General features: G+C 42.5%; 1 protein-coding gene across 1 annotated transcript in view; it reads left to right on the forward strand.

Moving 5' to 3' along the window:
* Positions 1-17,323, forward strand: part of kifc3 (kinesin family member C3) — a 203,991-nt gene that overhangs the window by 1,094 nt on the left and 185,574 nt on the right. The gene's annotated exons all lie outside the window — the stretch shown is intronic.

Genomic DNA, 17,323 nt, shown 5'->3' on the forward strand with positions numbered 1-17,323 from the left:
AGAGACAGCAGCCGGCCGCCGGGCGAATAGTCCCTCCCCACGTAGAGCGGACTGTGTGTTTTTTAAAAATAGACAAACACACTGCTTTGCTTTACATGTGCAGTAGGTCTATTTCACATGATCAATGTGGACCGTCTTTCTCTTAAAAGGCTATTTTTTACTCTGTGGGTGTCGCGTTGGAAAGGTGTAGCCATCATTGCTAATTTGATTAGCTGTTACGCTCTAGTCTACTTCTGTTTTTTTTCTGGGACGTTGCAGCGCCACACACAGGCCTGGCATATGTACTACAACATTAAATGAAGCTTCGATGTACAGAATTTGTCTTGAACATTTTTTGTAATCAAATTATTCAAGTTACTTGACTAATCGTTTCAGCCCTACATCAAAGATCACCACAAACTAATCATGGTCACCATTGGGCTCTCTTTAATTTGCTAAATTAAATGATGATGGCATTGTAGTCTTAAACACCTCTGCAGCTTCTCTCCCCCTGCCATCCCCCCAATACCCCATCCCTGTAGAGACGGTGCCTGCTCCCAGACCACCAACAACCAGTAAAAATCTATTTAAGCATATTGATTTATTCTGCCTTACAGAAACCTGGTTACAGCAGGATGAATATGTTAGTTTAAATGAGTCAACACCCCTGAGTCACACTGTCAGAATGGTCGTAGCACGGGCCGAGGAGGAGGATTAGCAGCAATCTTCCACTCCAGCTTATTAATTAATCAAAAACCCAGACAGAGCTTTAATTCATTTGAAAGCATGACTTAGTCTTGTCCATCCAAATTGGAAGTCCCAAAAACCAGTTTTATTTGTTATCTATCATCCACCTGGTCGTTACTGTGAGTTTCTCTGTGAATTTTCAGACCTTTTGTCTGACTTAGTGCTTAGCTCAGATAAGATAATTATAGTGGGCGATTTTAACATCCACATAGATGCTGAGAATGACAGCCTCAACACTGCATTTAATCTATTATTAGACTCAGTTGGCTTCGCTCAAAATGTAAATGAGTCCACCCACCACTTTAACCATACTTTAGATCTTGTTCTGACTTATGGTATGGAAATTGAAGACTTAACAGTATTCCCTGAAAACCTCCTTCTGTCTGATCATTTCTTAATAACATTTACATTTACTTTAATGGACTACCCAGCAGTGGGGAATAAGTTTCATTACAGTAGAAGTCTTTATGAAAGCGCTGTAACTAGGTTTAAGGATATGATTCCTTCTTTATGTTCTCCAATGCCATATACCAACACAGTGCAGAGTAGCTACCTAAACTCTGTGAGTGAGATAGATTATCTCATCAATAGTTTTACATCCTCATTGAGCACAACTTTGGATGCTGTAGTTCCTCTGAAAAAGAGAGCTTTAAATCAGAAGTGCCTGACTCCGTGGTATAACTCTCAAACTCGCAGCTTAAAGCAGCCAGGCTGACAAAGAATCGGAGCTCTAGTGAGCTGAATATTCCTTTAACTTTAACTAGTAATGACTTCATGACTTTCTTTGCTAATAACATTTTAACTATTAGAGAAAAAATTACTCATAATGATCCCAAAGACATATCGTTATCTTTGGCTGCTTTCAGTAATGCTGGTATTTGGTTAGACTCTTTCTCTCCGATTGTTCTGAGTTATTTTCATTAGTTACTTCCTCCAAACCATCAACATGTCTATTAGACCTCATTCCTACCAGGCTGCTCAAGGAAGCCCTACCATTAATTAATGCTTTGATCTTAAATATGATCAATCTATCTTTATTAGTTGGCTATGTACCACAGGCTTTTAAGGTGGCAGTAATTAAACCATTACTTAAAAAGCCATCACTTGACCCAGCTATCTTGGCTAATTATAGGCCAATCTCCAACCTTCCTTTTCTCTCAAAAATTCTTGAAAGGGTAGTTGTAAAACAGCTAACTGATCATCTGCAGAGGAATGGTCTATTTGAAGAGTTTCAGTCAGGTTTTAGAATTCATCATAGTACAGAAACAGCATTAGTGAAGGTTACAAATGATCTTCTTATGGCCTCAGACAGTGGACTCATCTCTGTGCTTGTTCTGTTAGACCTCAGTGCTGCTTTTGATACTGTTGACAATAAAATTTTATTACAGAGATTAGAGCATGCCATAGGTATTAAAGGCACTGTGCTGCGGTGGTTTGAATCATATTTATCTAATAGATTACAATTTGTTCATGTAAATGGGGAGTCTCCTTCACAGACAGGTTAATTATGGAGTTCCACAAGGTTCTGTGCTAGGACCAATTTTATTAACTTTATACATGCTTCCCTTAGGCAGTATTATTAGACGGTATTGCTTAAATTTTCAGTGTTACGCAGATGATACCCAGCTTTATCTATCCATGAAGCCAGAGGACACACACCAATTAGCTAAACTGCAGGATTGTCTTACAGACATAAAGACATGGATGACCTCTAATTTCCTGCTTTTAAATTCAGATAAAACTGAAGTTATTGTACTTGGCCCCACAAATCTTAGAAACATGGTGTCTAACCAGATCCTTACTCTGGATGGCATTACCCTGACCTCTAGTAATACTGTGAGAAATCTTGGAGTCATTTTTGATCAGGGTATGTCATTCAAAGCACATATTAAACAAATATGTAGGACTGCTTTTTTGCATTTACGCAATATCTCTAAAATTAGAAAGGTCTTGTCTCAGAGTGATGCTGAAAAACTAATTCATGCATTTATTTCCTCTAGGCTGGACTATTGTAATTCATTATTATCAGGTTGTCCTAAAAGTTCCCTGAAAAGCCTTCAGTTAATTCAAAATGCTGCAGCTAGAGTACTGACAGGGACTAGAAGGAGAGAGCATATTTCACCCATATTGGCCTCTCTTCATTGGCTTCCTGTTAATTCTAGAATAGAATTTAAAATTCTTCTTCTTACTTATAAGGTTTTGAATAATCAGGTCCCATCTTATCTTAGGGACCTCATAGTACCATATCACCCCAATAGAGCGCTTCGCTCTCAGACTGCAGGCTTACTTGTAGTTCCTAGGGTTTGTAAGAGTAGAATGGGAGGCAGAGCCTTCAGCTTTCAGGCTCCACTCCTGTGGAACCAGCTCCCAATTCAGATCAGGGAGACAGACACCCTCTCTACTTTTAAGATTAGGCTTAAAACTTTCCTTTTTGCTAAAGCTTATAGTTAGGGCTGGATCAGGTGACCCTGAACCATCCCTTAGTTATGCTGCTATAGACGTAGACTGCTGGGGGGTTCCCATGATGCACTGTTTCTTTCTCTTTTTGCTCTGTATGCACCACTCTGCATTTAATCATTAGTGATTGATCTCTGCTCCCCTCCACAGCATGTCTTTTTCCTGGTTCTCTCCCTCAGCCCCAACCAGTCCCAGCAGAAGACTGCCCCTCCCTGAGCCTGGTTCTGCTGGAGGTTTCTTCCTGTTAAAAGGGAGTTTTTCCTTCCCACTGTCGCCAAGTGCTTGCTCACGGGGTCGTTTTGACCGTTGGGGTTTTTCTGTAATTATTGTATGGCTTTTGCCTTACAATATAAAGCGCCTTGAGGCAACTGTTTGTTGTGATTTGGCGCTATATAAATAAAATTGATTTGATTTATTGTTTTTGAGGTTCCTCGAGTTAACTGGGATGTACTAACTCATATTTGCTGTCTAAGTTTGACACTCTTACAGCAGGGAATTTCAGAGAAACTTAAAGGTTTCTTGGATTACTTTGAGAAGAAAATAGAAGACATTAGGTTAAACATATCCCAGCATGCCTTAATCCAGCCACTACATCCTGCTGTTGAGGTGTGCGCCACTACTGAGGTATTACCTAGGTTTACAGAATTTGATAATACCTCACTTGGCGTGCTGACGAAACTCGTAACATCAACAAAAAGCACAACCTGTTTATTTGATCCTATACCAACAAAACTGTTTAAGGACCTGTGGCCCACTCTTGGGCCGACTGTGCTGGAATTTATTAATCTCTCATTAACTTCTGGATCTGTTCGTAAATGTTTCAAATCTGCAGTGATTAAACCATTGCTTAAGAAACCTAATTTTGACCCTAGTGTATTGAAAAACTATCAGCCGATAGCAAATCTATCATTTTGCTCTAAAATTCTGGGAAAAGTGGTTTCATGGCAGTTCGTAGACTATCTTACAGAGAATAATCTCTTTGAGCCACTGCAGTCTGCTTTTAGAAAATATCATTCCACAGAGACGGCTCTCACTAAAGTGATCGTTTCCTTGCAATGGATTCGGACACCACTTCTGGTGCTGTTGGATCTTAGTGCTGCGTTTGATACAGTGGATCATCATATTCTATTTGATAGGCTGGAGAATCATTTTGGGATTACTGGGAGTGCCCTTGCATGGTTGACATCATACCTGACCAGTCATTCTCACTGTGTTTTGTACAATAACACTCCTCTAACCTTAGTTACATGAAATTTGGGGTTCCACAGGATGTACCTGACTCCAGAAGATCGTTGTGGCAGCCAGAGTCTGAAGCACAGAAACTTCACATTTTGACCACTTTCCTGTACTGCATGTAACATTTGTTTTCTTCTGAACAGTACAAAAAAAAATTTTTTTTTTCCTTATTTTTATTTTATTTATTTTGGGTGGGGTCATAACAGCCGGTGAGGTGGGGAGGAAATCTGAGCAGCTTTCGCTTCTGGTTTCAAGCGCCTGGCCTCGCTGGGTGCGTCCCGCTCCAGGACAGTGCCTGGTGAGGAGTTGACTGGGACAGTCCATCTATCAAACGAGAACGAAGGCGTCAAACTCGGGGAGGGTATAAACCTCCCCCTCCGGTAAACGACTCAATAATCTTAAGAGAAACGTTGTAGAAAAACAAACACTTGTTTCTAACTTCAGGAAGGTAGACAACGAGCTACAACCTTATTTTTATCCATATGAGCCATTCTCTGAGCTTGAAAAATAGCTCGGTTTGGAAAAATGTGCAAAAATTTAATTCATAATTTAAAAAATCATTGAAAATTTTAACAATAAAAATTTCTCCAAATTTTTTCACAATGACATTTTTCCAAACTGAGTGGTGTAGTATAACCAGCAGGAGACCACTGATGTGTGCAGTGCATTTGGTGACACCACACCTGAATTTATTGAATATTTTTCTGGTTTCTTGTTTTTGCACTTTGTAGACGGTCCCTAAGCTTCCGTTTGTCCGCCGCCTTCTCGTTCAGATCAATATTATTTTTCCGGCTCAGAGGACGGCTCATATGTATAAAAGTAAGGTTGTAGCTTGTTGTCTACCTTCCTGAGGTTAGAAACTAGTGTTGTTTGTTTTTCTACAACATTTATCTTAAGTTTATTGAGCCATTTACCGGAGGGGGAGATTTCTGTCCTCCATGAGTTTGATGCCTTCGTTCCCATTTGACAGGTGCAAAGTCCCAGTAAAACTCCCCACCTGATGCTGTGCCAGGAGCGGGACACGCCCAGCGGAGCCGGGCGCTTGACACCAGAAGCGAGAGCTGCTCGAATCGCCCCCGCCCCCGCCCCCCCTCCCCAGCCAAAAAATAAAAATAAGAAAAATAAATAATTTTTGTGCTGGTGGGGTTTGTAATCAAGATTTCCTGCAGTAATTGATCCATAAGCTACTTTAACTGAAAAAAACACGCACACCTCACTCCATACTCCCGCTGCACCTCCCACAGTATCTCCCGGGGTGCCCGATCATATACCTTCTCCAAGTCCATAAAACACATGTAGACTGGGTGGGCATACTCCCAGGCACCCTCCAGGATCCTTGTGAGTAAAAAGCTGGTCAGTTGTTCCACGACCAGGACAGAACCTGCATTGTTCCTCTTCAATCAGAGGTTCGACTGGCCGAACCTTACTTTCCAGCATCCTGGAGTAGACTTTACCAGGTAGGCTGAGTAGTGTGATGCCCCTGCAGTTGGCACACACTCTCTGGTCCCTCTTTTTAAATATGGGGACCACCACCCTAGTTTGCCACTCCTTAGGCACTGTCCCAGATCTCAACGCAGTGTTGAAGAGATGTCTCATCCAAGACAATCCCTCTATACCCAGAGCCTTCAGCATTTCTGGACGGCTCTCATCAGTCCCCGGGGCCTTGCCACTGCGGAGTTGTTTGACTACCTCAGTGATTTCCACCAGGGAAATTGATGAAAATCCTCCATTAGCTTCCAGCTCTGCCCCTACTATAGAGGGCACTCCAGTCTGATACAGGAGTTCCTCAAAGTGTTCATTCCAGTGCTGGATTACATCCTCAGTTGAGGTCAACAGAGTCCCATCCTTACTGTAGACAGCTTGGATGGTTCCCTGTTTTCCCCTCTTGAGGAGCCTCATGGTTCACCAGAAGCACCTTGGTGACGACCGAAAGTCCTTCTCCATGGTTGCTCCGAACTCCTCCCCACCCGCTGCTTTGCCTCCCCCACAGCAGAGTCTGCTACCCTTCAGGCCTGTTGGTACCTTGCAACTGCCTCTGGAGTCCTCTGAGATAACATATCCCGGAAGGACTCCTTCAGTTGGACGGCTTCCCTGACCATCTGTGTCCACCATGGTGTTCAAGGGTTGCCGACTCTTGAGACACCTAAGACCTTCAGGCCACAGCTCCTCGCTGCAGCTTCAGTAATGGAAGCTTTGAACATTGCCCATTCTGTTTCAATGCCCCCAGCCTCCAGAAGGATGCTAGAGAAGCTCTGCCAGAGGTGTGAGTTGAAGATCTGTCGGACAGTGGGCTCCTCCAAACGTTTCCAGTTCACCCACACTATCTGTTTGGGCCTACCAGGTCTGTCCAAAGTCCTCCCCCACCATCTGATCCAACTTGCCAGCAGATAGTGATCACTTGACAGCTCTGCCCCTCTCTTCACCCACGTGTCCAGAACATGCGGCCTCAAATCAGATGATACGATCACAAAATCGATCATTGATCTTCGGCCTAGGGTACCCTGGTACCATGTACACTTATGAGCATCCTTATGTTCGAACATGGTGTTCATTATGGACAGTCCGTGACTAACACAGAAGTCCAATAACAAACGACCATTTGGGTTTGATCAAGGAGGCCGTTCTTCCCAATCATGCCTCTCCAGGTGTCTCTGTCATTGCCCATCTGTGCGTTGAAGTCCCCCAGCAGAACAATGGAGTCCCTCACCGGAGCCCCATGCAGGACTCCATTCAGGGACTCCAAGAAGGCTGAATACTCCAATATGCTGTTCGGTGCATACACACAAACAGTCAGAGTTTTCCCCTGCCACCTGAAAATGCAGGGAGGCGACCTTCTCATCTACTGGAGTAAACTCCAATGGAGCGGTGTTCAGCCGGGGACTCGTGAGTATCCCCACACCCACCTGCTCTCTTCTACAGCATGTCTTTTTCCTGGTTCTCTCCCCTCAGTCCCAGCAGAAGACTGCCCCTCCCTGAGCCTGGTTCTGCTGGAGGTTTCTTCCTGTTAAAAGGGAGTTTTTTCCTTCCCACTGTCGCCAAGTGCTTGACTGTTGGGGTTTTTTCTGTAATTATTGTATGGCTTTTGCCTTACAATATAAAGCGCCTTGGGGCAACTGTTTGTTGTGATTTGGCGCTATATAAATAAAATTGATTTGATTTGAGGCTGTGCATGGAAGAGAGGCCCACCAGATCTAACTGGTATCGCTCCACCTCCCGCACAAGCTGCCCCCACAGCAAACAAGCAAACAAATCTAATTCAAGATCCAGTCCCCCGTGTATCTGAATTATAAACTTCTTATTTTATGGCTGTGACGGCACGTGCGCTTTGACTGGTTACCATGATGATCGGTCTGGAACGTGTATCACATTTGTGACTTTAAGATGAGAAGATGAGGATGAAGTTCGAAGCCAGGTGGCAGACCTTGGAGCTGACAAGGTGAGGATGGGGACGTGGTAGAAGCAGGGTTGATATCCTGCAGGGGATGAAGAGTGACAGCTGTGATGATCAGATCAGAGACAGGAACATTTCCCTCTTTAAACAAGAAATTTAAAAGCAAAATAAAATAAAAGCCAACAAAGATTTATTAGATAAGACAAACTAGATTTCTTTAATTAAGAAATCTAATCTTGACCATAGTGTACTGAAAAACTATAGGCAGATATCAAATCCTGGAAAAAGTGGTTTCACAGCAGCTCTTGGACTATCTTAATGAGAATAATCTTTTTGAGCTACTGCAGTCTGCTTTTAGAAAATATCCTTCCACAGAGACAGCGCTCACTAAAGTGAATGATCTTCTGCTTGCAGTGGATTTGGAAACCACTATGGTTCTGGTGCTGTTGGATCTCAGTGCTGCGTTTGATACCGTGGATCATCATATTCTACTCCATAGGCTGGAAAATCATTTTGGGGTTAATTGTTCATCTGCATGCCTGTACAAACCCATGCTACTATATCTGACAGTAAACTTAGTTTTGCCCATTTGTCTGTCTGACTCCTTTACTTCTTACAGAAGTATTTTCTTTTATTGTTGCTTATGGCCCAGTCACACGGCACATGGCGATTCCTGAATGAAGGGGAAAAAGTTAGTCACAGTTCGTTGAGAAAAGGTGGACGAAAGCTTTTATCACCGATAAAAGCTTTCGTCTTATCAGTCTGCAAAGTAAGAGTGCAAAAGGGATGAAAGAGGAACTTAACAAAACCGAAGCTCACGATCTCGACGAAACGCACCTGGAGCCACAGCTGGAGCAGTGTGTGTCTGCGTCTCTGCATTCCAGGACTCGGCGCTGGGACGGAGCTTATAGCGCCTGAGTCCTGGAGAAACTGCAAACAGAATTTGTGGAGATCTATGCGCACGTCGGTGGACCACCTGCTCTGGTTCCTCGTCCAGAACAAAAGAGGGATCATGTCCATCATTATCAGAATCCACACTGTCTGTTGACACGATGCGCTAATGCTGCATTCAAGTACCGTCGGAAATTACCCAACTTTTTTGTTGTTTCAAATTCAACAGCTGCTTGTGGCAAAATAATTAATTATATCCACACAGAAGATTAATTTTGGCCTATGTAATGTGCCTGAGCCCATTGAAGCTGCCCCCCCCACACAGATTAAAAAATCCAAGCAAGCAGGCTGAGTTTGCCCTGTAATTTCCGATGTACATGAACGCAGCAGCAGCCTCGGCGCTCACAAACCGGCTTCTGCACGGTGTGAAAACGTTCAGCTGCTCCAACGAAGTCAAATTAAACAATAACGTTACAAAAACTACACAAACGATTAAAAAAACGTCAAGAACGACAGCAAAACGAAACACAGACGAACTGAGGTTTTCGTTGCCCTTCGTTCAAAAATTTTCAACAGTTTAAAAATCCTGACGAAGTGCCAGCTGCAGGAACGAAGCTGCGCGAAGGTTAAACGATGCCAGCGACAGTCAACGAAAGTTCAGATTTCTTGTTTCGTCAGGTCTTCGTCACAAGTGCCGTGTGACTGGGCCATTATGCACCAATGACACCAGATCTAATTTCCTTGTTTGTAAGAACTTACTTGGCAATAAATCTGATTCTGATTTCTCCAGTCAAAGCCACAGAAGCTGATAAGTCCTTCAGAGTTGTCTTGGTGGCTTCCCTCACTAGTCTCTGTTTTGGTGTGTGCATGTCTTCTACTTTCAGCTGCTCCCATTAGGGGGCGCCACAGCAGATCAATTGTTTACATCTCACCTTGTCCTCTGTATCTTCCTCTGTCTCACCAACCACCTGCATGTCCTCCCTCAGCACATCCATAAACCTCCTCTTTGGCATCCTTCTGTCTATATACTCTGGGTCCCTCCTCTGCATGTCCAAACCATCTCAGTCTCACCTCTCTGACTTTCTCCAAACTGTCCCACCTGAGCTGTCCCTCTATGTTCATTCCTAATCCTGTCCATTTTTGTCACTCCCAAAGAGAATCTCAACATCTTCAGCTCTGCCATCTTCAGCTCCACTTCCTGTCTTTTTGTTTGTGCCACCGTCTCTAAGCTGTCCAGCATAGCTAGTCTCACTACTGTCTTGTAAACTTTCTCCTTCACCCTTGCTGATATTCTTCGGTCACAAATCACTCCTGCCACCTTTCTCCACCCACTCCACCCTGCCTGCACTCTCTTCTTCACCTCTCTACCACACTCTCCATTACTTTGGACAGTTGACCCCAAATATTTAAAGTCATCTACTTTCACCACTTCTTCTCTTTGTAACCACATTATTCCACTGGGCTCCCTCTCATTCACACACATGGACTCAGTCTTCCTCCTGCTGACTTTCATTCCCCTTCTCTCCAAAGCAAATCTCCACCTGTCCAGGCTAGACTCAACCTGCTCTCTACTCTCACTACAGATCAGTGTCATCTGCAGTGGTGGGCACACTTCCGATAATCCGATAACAGATAATTATTGAAGATAATGTTTTCATTATCGGATTATCTTTTTAGATAACTTTAAAAACCATTATTGGACCAATTATCTTCCGATTAATTTTTGTCCGATAATCCACTTCAATCCAATCCACTTTATTTATAAAGCACATTTAAACAGACTCGAGTCTCCAAAGTGCTGCACAGCAAAAGCATAGACGCGCAAAGTGGTAATAATAACAATAACAGTAAAATAGATAAGATAAAATAATACATAAATAAATAAAACCATGATAAAACAATACATTTCAATAAAAATAAAATAAGACACAAGGACCGTACAACTCACACGGTGTTAAAAGCCAAGGAATAAAAGTGGGCCTTAAGACGGGACTTAAAACACTCCACAGTGGAAGCAGATCGGACGTGTAGGAGCAGAGCATTCCAGAGTCTGGGACCGACCACGGAGAAGGCTCTGTCCCCTCGAGTTTTAAGTCTCGTCCTAGGCACCATGAGCTGGGACTGGCCCTCGGACCTCAGAGCTCATGCTGGAGTGTAGACCTGGAGGCAGGTGATGATATATTGCGGGGCCAGTCCATTCAGAGCTTTAAAAACAAAAGTATCTTAAAATCAATTCTGAAACGTACAGGGAGCCAGTGCAGAGAAGCCAAAATTGTGGTAATGTGCTTACGCTTTCTGGCCCCTGTTAAAAGTTGAGCCGCTGAATTCTGGACTAACTACAGTCGGGAAAGTGCGTTATGGCTAATTCCAGAATAAAGTGCATTGCAGTAGTCTAAACGAGAAGAAATAAAAGCGTGTATGACTTGTTCAAACAAATTAAAAGGGATAAAAGGTTTCACTTTTGATAAAAGACGAAGGTAAAAAAAAAAGCTTGATTTTAAAACTGCGTTAACCTGTTTATCAAGTTTAAGATCGCTGTCTATGGTGACACCAAGGCTGGTGACTTTGGGATGCACAAAACTTTGGAGAGGTCCCAAGTCAAAGCGGGAATTGCCAAATAGAATTATTTCAGTTTTAAATAATTCTGTGCTAACCAAGCCTTGACATCACAGAGACAGTCGAAGGGGTGTCAGGGGGCAGTGGTTATTTTTGAGAATCGGCATGTACACTCAACAAAAATATAAACGCAACACTTTTGGTTTTGCTCCCATTTTGTATGAGATGAACTCAAAGATCTAAATCTTTTTCCACATACACAATATCACCATTTCTCTCAAATATTGTTCACAAACCAGTCTAAATCTGTGATAGTGAGCACTTCTCCTTTGCTGAGATAATCCATCCCACCTCACAGGTGTGCCATATCAAGATGCTGATTAGACACCATGATTAGTGCACAGGTGTGCCTTAGACTGCCCACAATAAAAGGCCACTCTGAAAGGTGCAGTTTTATCACACAGCACAATGCCACAGATGTCGCAAGATTTGAGGGAACGTGCAATTGGCATGCTGACAGCAGGAATGTCAACCAGAGCTGTTGCTCGTGTATTGAATGTTCATTTCTCTACCATAAGCCGTCTCCAAAGGCGTTTCAGAGAATTTGGCAGTACATCCAACCAGCCTCACAACCGCAGACCACGTGTAACCACATCAGCCCAGGACCTCCACATCCAGCATGTTCACCTCCAAGATCGTCTGAGACCAGCTACTCGGACAGCTGCTGAAACAATCGGTTTGCATAACCAAAGAATTTCTGCACAAACTGTCAGAAACCATCTCAGGGAAGCTCATCTGCATGCTCGTCGTCCTCATCGGGGTCTCGACCTGACTCTAGTTCGTCGTCGTAACCGACTTGAGTGGGCAAATGCTCACATTCACTGGCGTTTGGCACATTGGAGAGGTGTTCTCTTCACGGATGATGCATGTGTTGCACTGCATGAGGCAAATGGTGGTCACACCAGATACTGACTTGTATCCCCCCCCCAATAAAACAAAACTGCACCTTTCAGAGTGGCCTTTTATTGTGGGCAGTCTAAGGCACACCTGTGCACTAATCATGGTGTCTAATCAGCATCTTGATATGGCACACCTGTGAGGTGGGATGGATTATCTCAGCAAAGGAGAAGTGCTCACTATCACAGATTTAGACTGGTTTGTGAACAATATTTGAGGGAAATGGTGATATTGTGTATGTGGAAAAAGTTTTAGATCTTTGAGTTCATCTCATACAAAATGGGAGCAAAACCAAAAGTGTTGCGTTTATATTTTTGTTGAGTATAAATTTGGCAGTCATCAGCATAAAAATGGTATGACATGCCATGTTTTCTAAATATCTCCCCGAGTGGGAGGAGATACAGAGCAAAAAGAATTGGTCCTAAGATAGAACCCTGGGGGACACTGCACTGCAGGGGAGCAGAAGAGGAGCAGGAGTCCCCCAGCCTCATGGAGAAGGACCTCCCACTCAAGTAAGACTCAGACCACTTCAAAGCAATCCCCCTGACACCCACACAGGTTTCCAAGCGAGATAAGAGAGTTGCATGGTCCACTGTGTCAAAAGCAGCAGTCAGGTCTAAAAGCACTAAAATAGCAGAGCTTCCCGCATCAGCTATTAAAAACAGGTCATTAAAAATCTTAAGAAGTGCAGACTCTGTACTGTGAAACATTTTGTAACCCGACTGAAACGGGTCTAAAATGCCATGTGCTTCTAAAAACGGTTGAAATTGAGCAAGCACGCATTTCTCCAAGATCTTGGAAACCAAAGGAAGCTTAGAAATGGGCCGATAATTTGCTAAAGTCACAGGGTCAAGGCCAGGCTTCTTAATCAGAGGCTCAACAACAGCATTTTTACAAAAAATGGGGACAGTGCCAGAGACCAGACTACTGTTTATTACCTCGCTCACAAAGGTGCCAATGGTGCCCCAGACCTCTTTAAAAAAAGCAAGGAGGAACTGGGTCTGTAGGACTAGTAGAGGCTTTGAGTTTACTCACAATCCCAGTAAGAACAGCAAGTGGCACAGGCTCAAACTGGCTAAATGCTGCCAAACATGCGTTAGCCCCTGGGCCACAAGGTGAAGAGGGCGAAATATTGGTCCTTATTGCAGCAACCTTATCATTAAAAAAGGAGAGAAATCTCTCACAGGTTTCATTGGTTATTTCCAATGCAGTGGAAGGATTAGGATTAAAAATAGAGTTCACAGTTTTAAAAAGAACACAGGGTTTGTTAACACTGTTGGCGATTTAAGTCATAAATATTTTGTTTTCTCTGCTTTAACCACACATTGATAGTTCCTCCAGCTATCTTTAAGAACCTGGTAAAAAACCTCCAGGTTGTTCTTTTTCCATCTCCGCTCCGCCCTCCGACACTCACGCCGAGCTGCACGCGTAGTATCATTTAGCCAGGGCTCCTGCCTGGACTCTGGGCACATGATTTTAAGAGGAGCCACGCTGTCCAGCACATCAGATGGAAACAAAAAATTTCATCAGGTGCTCCGTGTTCATGTTTATAGATGGACAAGGGTTTAAAAGACTACACACTGCAGCGGTAAAGAGAGAGCTAAAGTCAGCCGATAACTTTTACTACACACTGCAGCGGTAAAGAGAGAGCTAATGTCAGCCGATAACTTTTAGACCGATAAACAAAGTAAACACAGCTGAACAGCGACAAGCATTTTTAAAATTTAAAATCAGTTCAGCACCTACCTGTTAAAAGTTTTGTAACAGATGGACAGTTATACCCTCTGCTAACAGAAGAGAGCTGCTTCTATGAAAAGCGTCTCTATCCTCTGTAGACAAAGGAGAAATGGCCAAAAAAAAAAAAAAAAAGAAATTTCCTTTAACACCATACCGAGATGCTAGCAATATCACCTAAGTCATCCAGAGGCATACATTTTTATCTTATGGTTCAAATTTTAACCAAACAAATTTTGGACAAGTTATTTAAAATTACTGTCATGTCTGAAGTTTTATAAAGTGAAAATATCAGATATATGTTTTAGTTTAAGTAATGTGCTCATTTTTAAGGTTTTGTGAGTACATGCTGTGCCCAGCAGTGCATTATGGGTAGGATGATGTAATCTCAGTACGTTCACGACAGGACATATGCATTTCAGACACTCTGTTCAGGCTCCACGGACAACAGCATTAAACGCTAGTGCCTAAAACTCTCGTGAATATATTTTCTGGGTTTATAGACGTTGTTATTGTATTTGCATTTGTTAAATTCCACGCATTTTAAATGTAGCAGACAGGGATTATCTGGAATTTTGTTTTCAAGGCCTCTACTGCCATCTACTGGCCAGTAGTGTTCATGGCAGTATTCGCCCTAAGTACTAAGCGTCTGGGCACCAAATCAACTGTTTGGCTTTGCAAATGGCTTTTTTTTTTTTTTTTTACAATCAATCAATCAATCTATTTTTATATAGCGCCAAATCACAACAAACAGTTGCCCCAAGGCGCCCCACATTGCAAGGCAAGGCCATACAATAATTATGTAAAACCCCAACGGTCAAAACGACCCCCTGTGAGCAAGCACTTGGCCACAGTGGGAAGGAAACCCCCCCCTAACAGGAAGAAACCTCCAGCAGAACCAGGCTCAGGGAGGGGCAGTCTTCTGCTGGGACTGGTTGGGGCTGAGGGAGAGAACCAGGAAAAAGACATGCTGTGGAAGAGAGCAGAGATCAATCACTAATGATTAAATGCAGAGTGGTGCATACAGAGCAAAAAGAGAAAGAAACACTCAGTGCATCATGGGAATCCCCCAGCAGTCTAAGTCTATAGCAGCATAACTAAGGGATGGTTCAGGGTCACCTGATCCAGCCCTAACTGGTTGGCCTGGTTCTGCAGACAGCTCTGCGGTGTTTGCACAGGCACAGTGCGAGCAGTTAGATGCTTGTAGCTTTTCAGCAGCAGGATACCCTCATGACGGCCGACCAGAATAATATCAAACAGGTTTGATTTTCATTGGACCATACGATCGGCGATCAGGAGGTGGTCCTGAGATGTTAAACGCAGCTTGTTACTCCATGTACACTACACGATGCAGGACGCGCGATTAACATGATACTCAGTCCAAAATTCCTGCATGAAAAATCATCTCACACAGTGTAAAGCACATTTTACAACATCATAAAACATGCGCACATTCTCTCCACATGCAAAACATTTTGCGCTGACACTGCCAGGGCTCTGTAAAAATGCCTGTTTTTACAAATAAAAAAAAATGGAATATTTTACAAAAGCGCATTTATCTGTAAACACAACACACGTCACATTAACGTGTTGGTTTACATAATGATTGACTGAACCAATCAGTGTTTAGCAGAGGCACTTTTACCCAGAATCCTTTGTGATCTGTCTGTGTTTGTTACAAAACCTCAGAATTAGTGCATTATTCAACATTAAAAGATATATGCTATACTTTAACTTTGTACAAATGACAGAATTGACATTAATGGAGTTATTCTTTCGGTATTAATGTTATTTATAAATCAAAACCATAAGTCAGCATGACTTTATTTTTCAAGACCTCCGCCTGACCGGAGCATTGTGATTGATAGAGAGTTGGCTTTATGGTTGCTCTCAGAGTGCCTCTGTGCTGGGAGCTCTGTAGGGGCAGAATGTTCAAAGATGAAAGTGTGGTCTCATTGTTTGGGTCTGTTGTTACTTTTAATATTACTAGAAGCTATTGTGGCATTAAAACTTAAATTCGTTTTATTAGTAGTTAGGGTTGTACCAGAGACAATATTGGAATTAATCTGTTATCGGTTATCTGTAACTTCCGATACATTTTTGGGTGGTTTATTGTTTTATCTTTATGTTCTTTATGTGCCTGCTCCCAGACTACCAATAACCAGCAAAAATCTATTTAAGCATAAAAATTCAAAAAGAAAAAATAATATAGCACCTTCAACTGCACCACAGACTAAAACAGTTAAATGTGGTCTATTAAACATTAGGTCTCTCTCTTCTAAGTCCCTGTTAGTAAATGATATAATAATTGATCAACATATTGATTTATTCTGCCTTACAGAAACCTGGTTACAGCAGGATGAATGTTAGTTTAAATGAGTCAACACCCCCGAGTCACACTAACTGTCAGAATGCTCGTAGCACGGGCCGAGGCGGAGGATTAGCAGCAATCTTCCATTCCAGCTTATTAATTAATCAAAAACCCAGACAGAGCTTTAATTCATTTGAAAGCTTGACTCTTAGTCTTGTCCTTCCAAATTGGAAGTCCCAAAAACCGGTTTTATTTGTTATCTATCGTCCACCTGGTCGTTACTGTGAGTTTCTCTGTGAATTTTCAGACCTTTTGTCTGACTTAGTGCTTAGCTCAGATAAGATAATTATAGTGGGCGATTTTAACATCCACACAGATGCTGAGAATGACAGCCTCAACACTGCATTTAATCTATTATTAGACTCTATTGGCTTTGCTCAAAAAGTAAATGACTCCACCCACCACTTTAATCATAACTTAGATCTTGTTCTGACTTATGGTATGGAAATAGAAGACTTAACAGTATTCCCTGAAAACTCCCTTCTGTCTGATCATTTCTTAATAACATTTACATTTACTCTGATGGACTACCCAGCAGTGGGGAATAAGTTTCATTACACTAGAAGTCTTTCAGAAAGCGCTGTAACTAGGTTTAGGGATATGATTCCTTCTTTATGTTCTCTAATGCCATATACCAACACAGTGCAGAGTAGCTACCTAAACTCTGTAAGTGAGATAGAGTATCTCGTCAATAGTTTTACATCCTCATTGAAGACAACTTTGGATGCTGTAGCTCCTCTAAAAAAGAGAGCTTTAAATCAGAAGTGCCTGACTCCGTGGTATAACTCACAAACTCGTAGCTTAAAGCAGATAACCCGTAAGTTGGAGAGGAAGTGGCGTCTCACTAATTTAGAAGATCTTCACTTAGCCTGGAAAAAGAGTCTGTTGCTCTATAAAAAAGCCCTCCGTAAAGCTAGGACATCTTTCTACTCATCACTAATTGAAGAAAATAAGAACAACCCCAGGTTTCTTTTCAGCACTGTAACCAGGCTGACAAAGAGTCA

The sequence above is a fragment of the Thalassophryne amazonica genome, chromosome 2, assembly GCF_902500255.1.
Source record: "Thalassophryne amazonica chromosome 2, fThaAma1.1, whole genome shotgun sequence".
Classification (NCBI taxonomy): Eukaryota; Metazoa; Chordata; class Actinopteri; order Batrachoidiformes; family Batrachoididae; genus Thalassophryne; species Thalassophryne amazonica.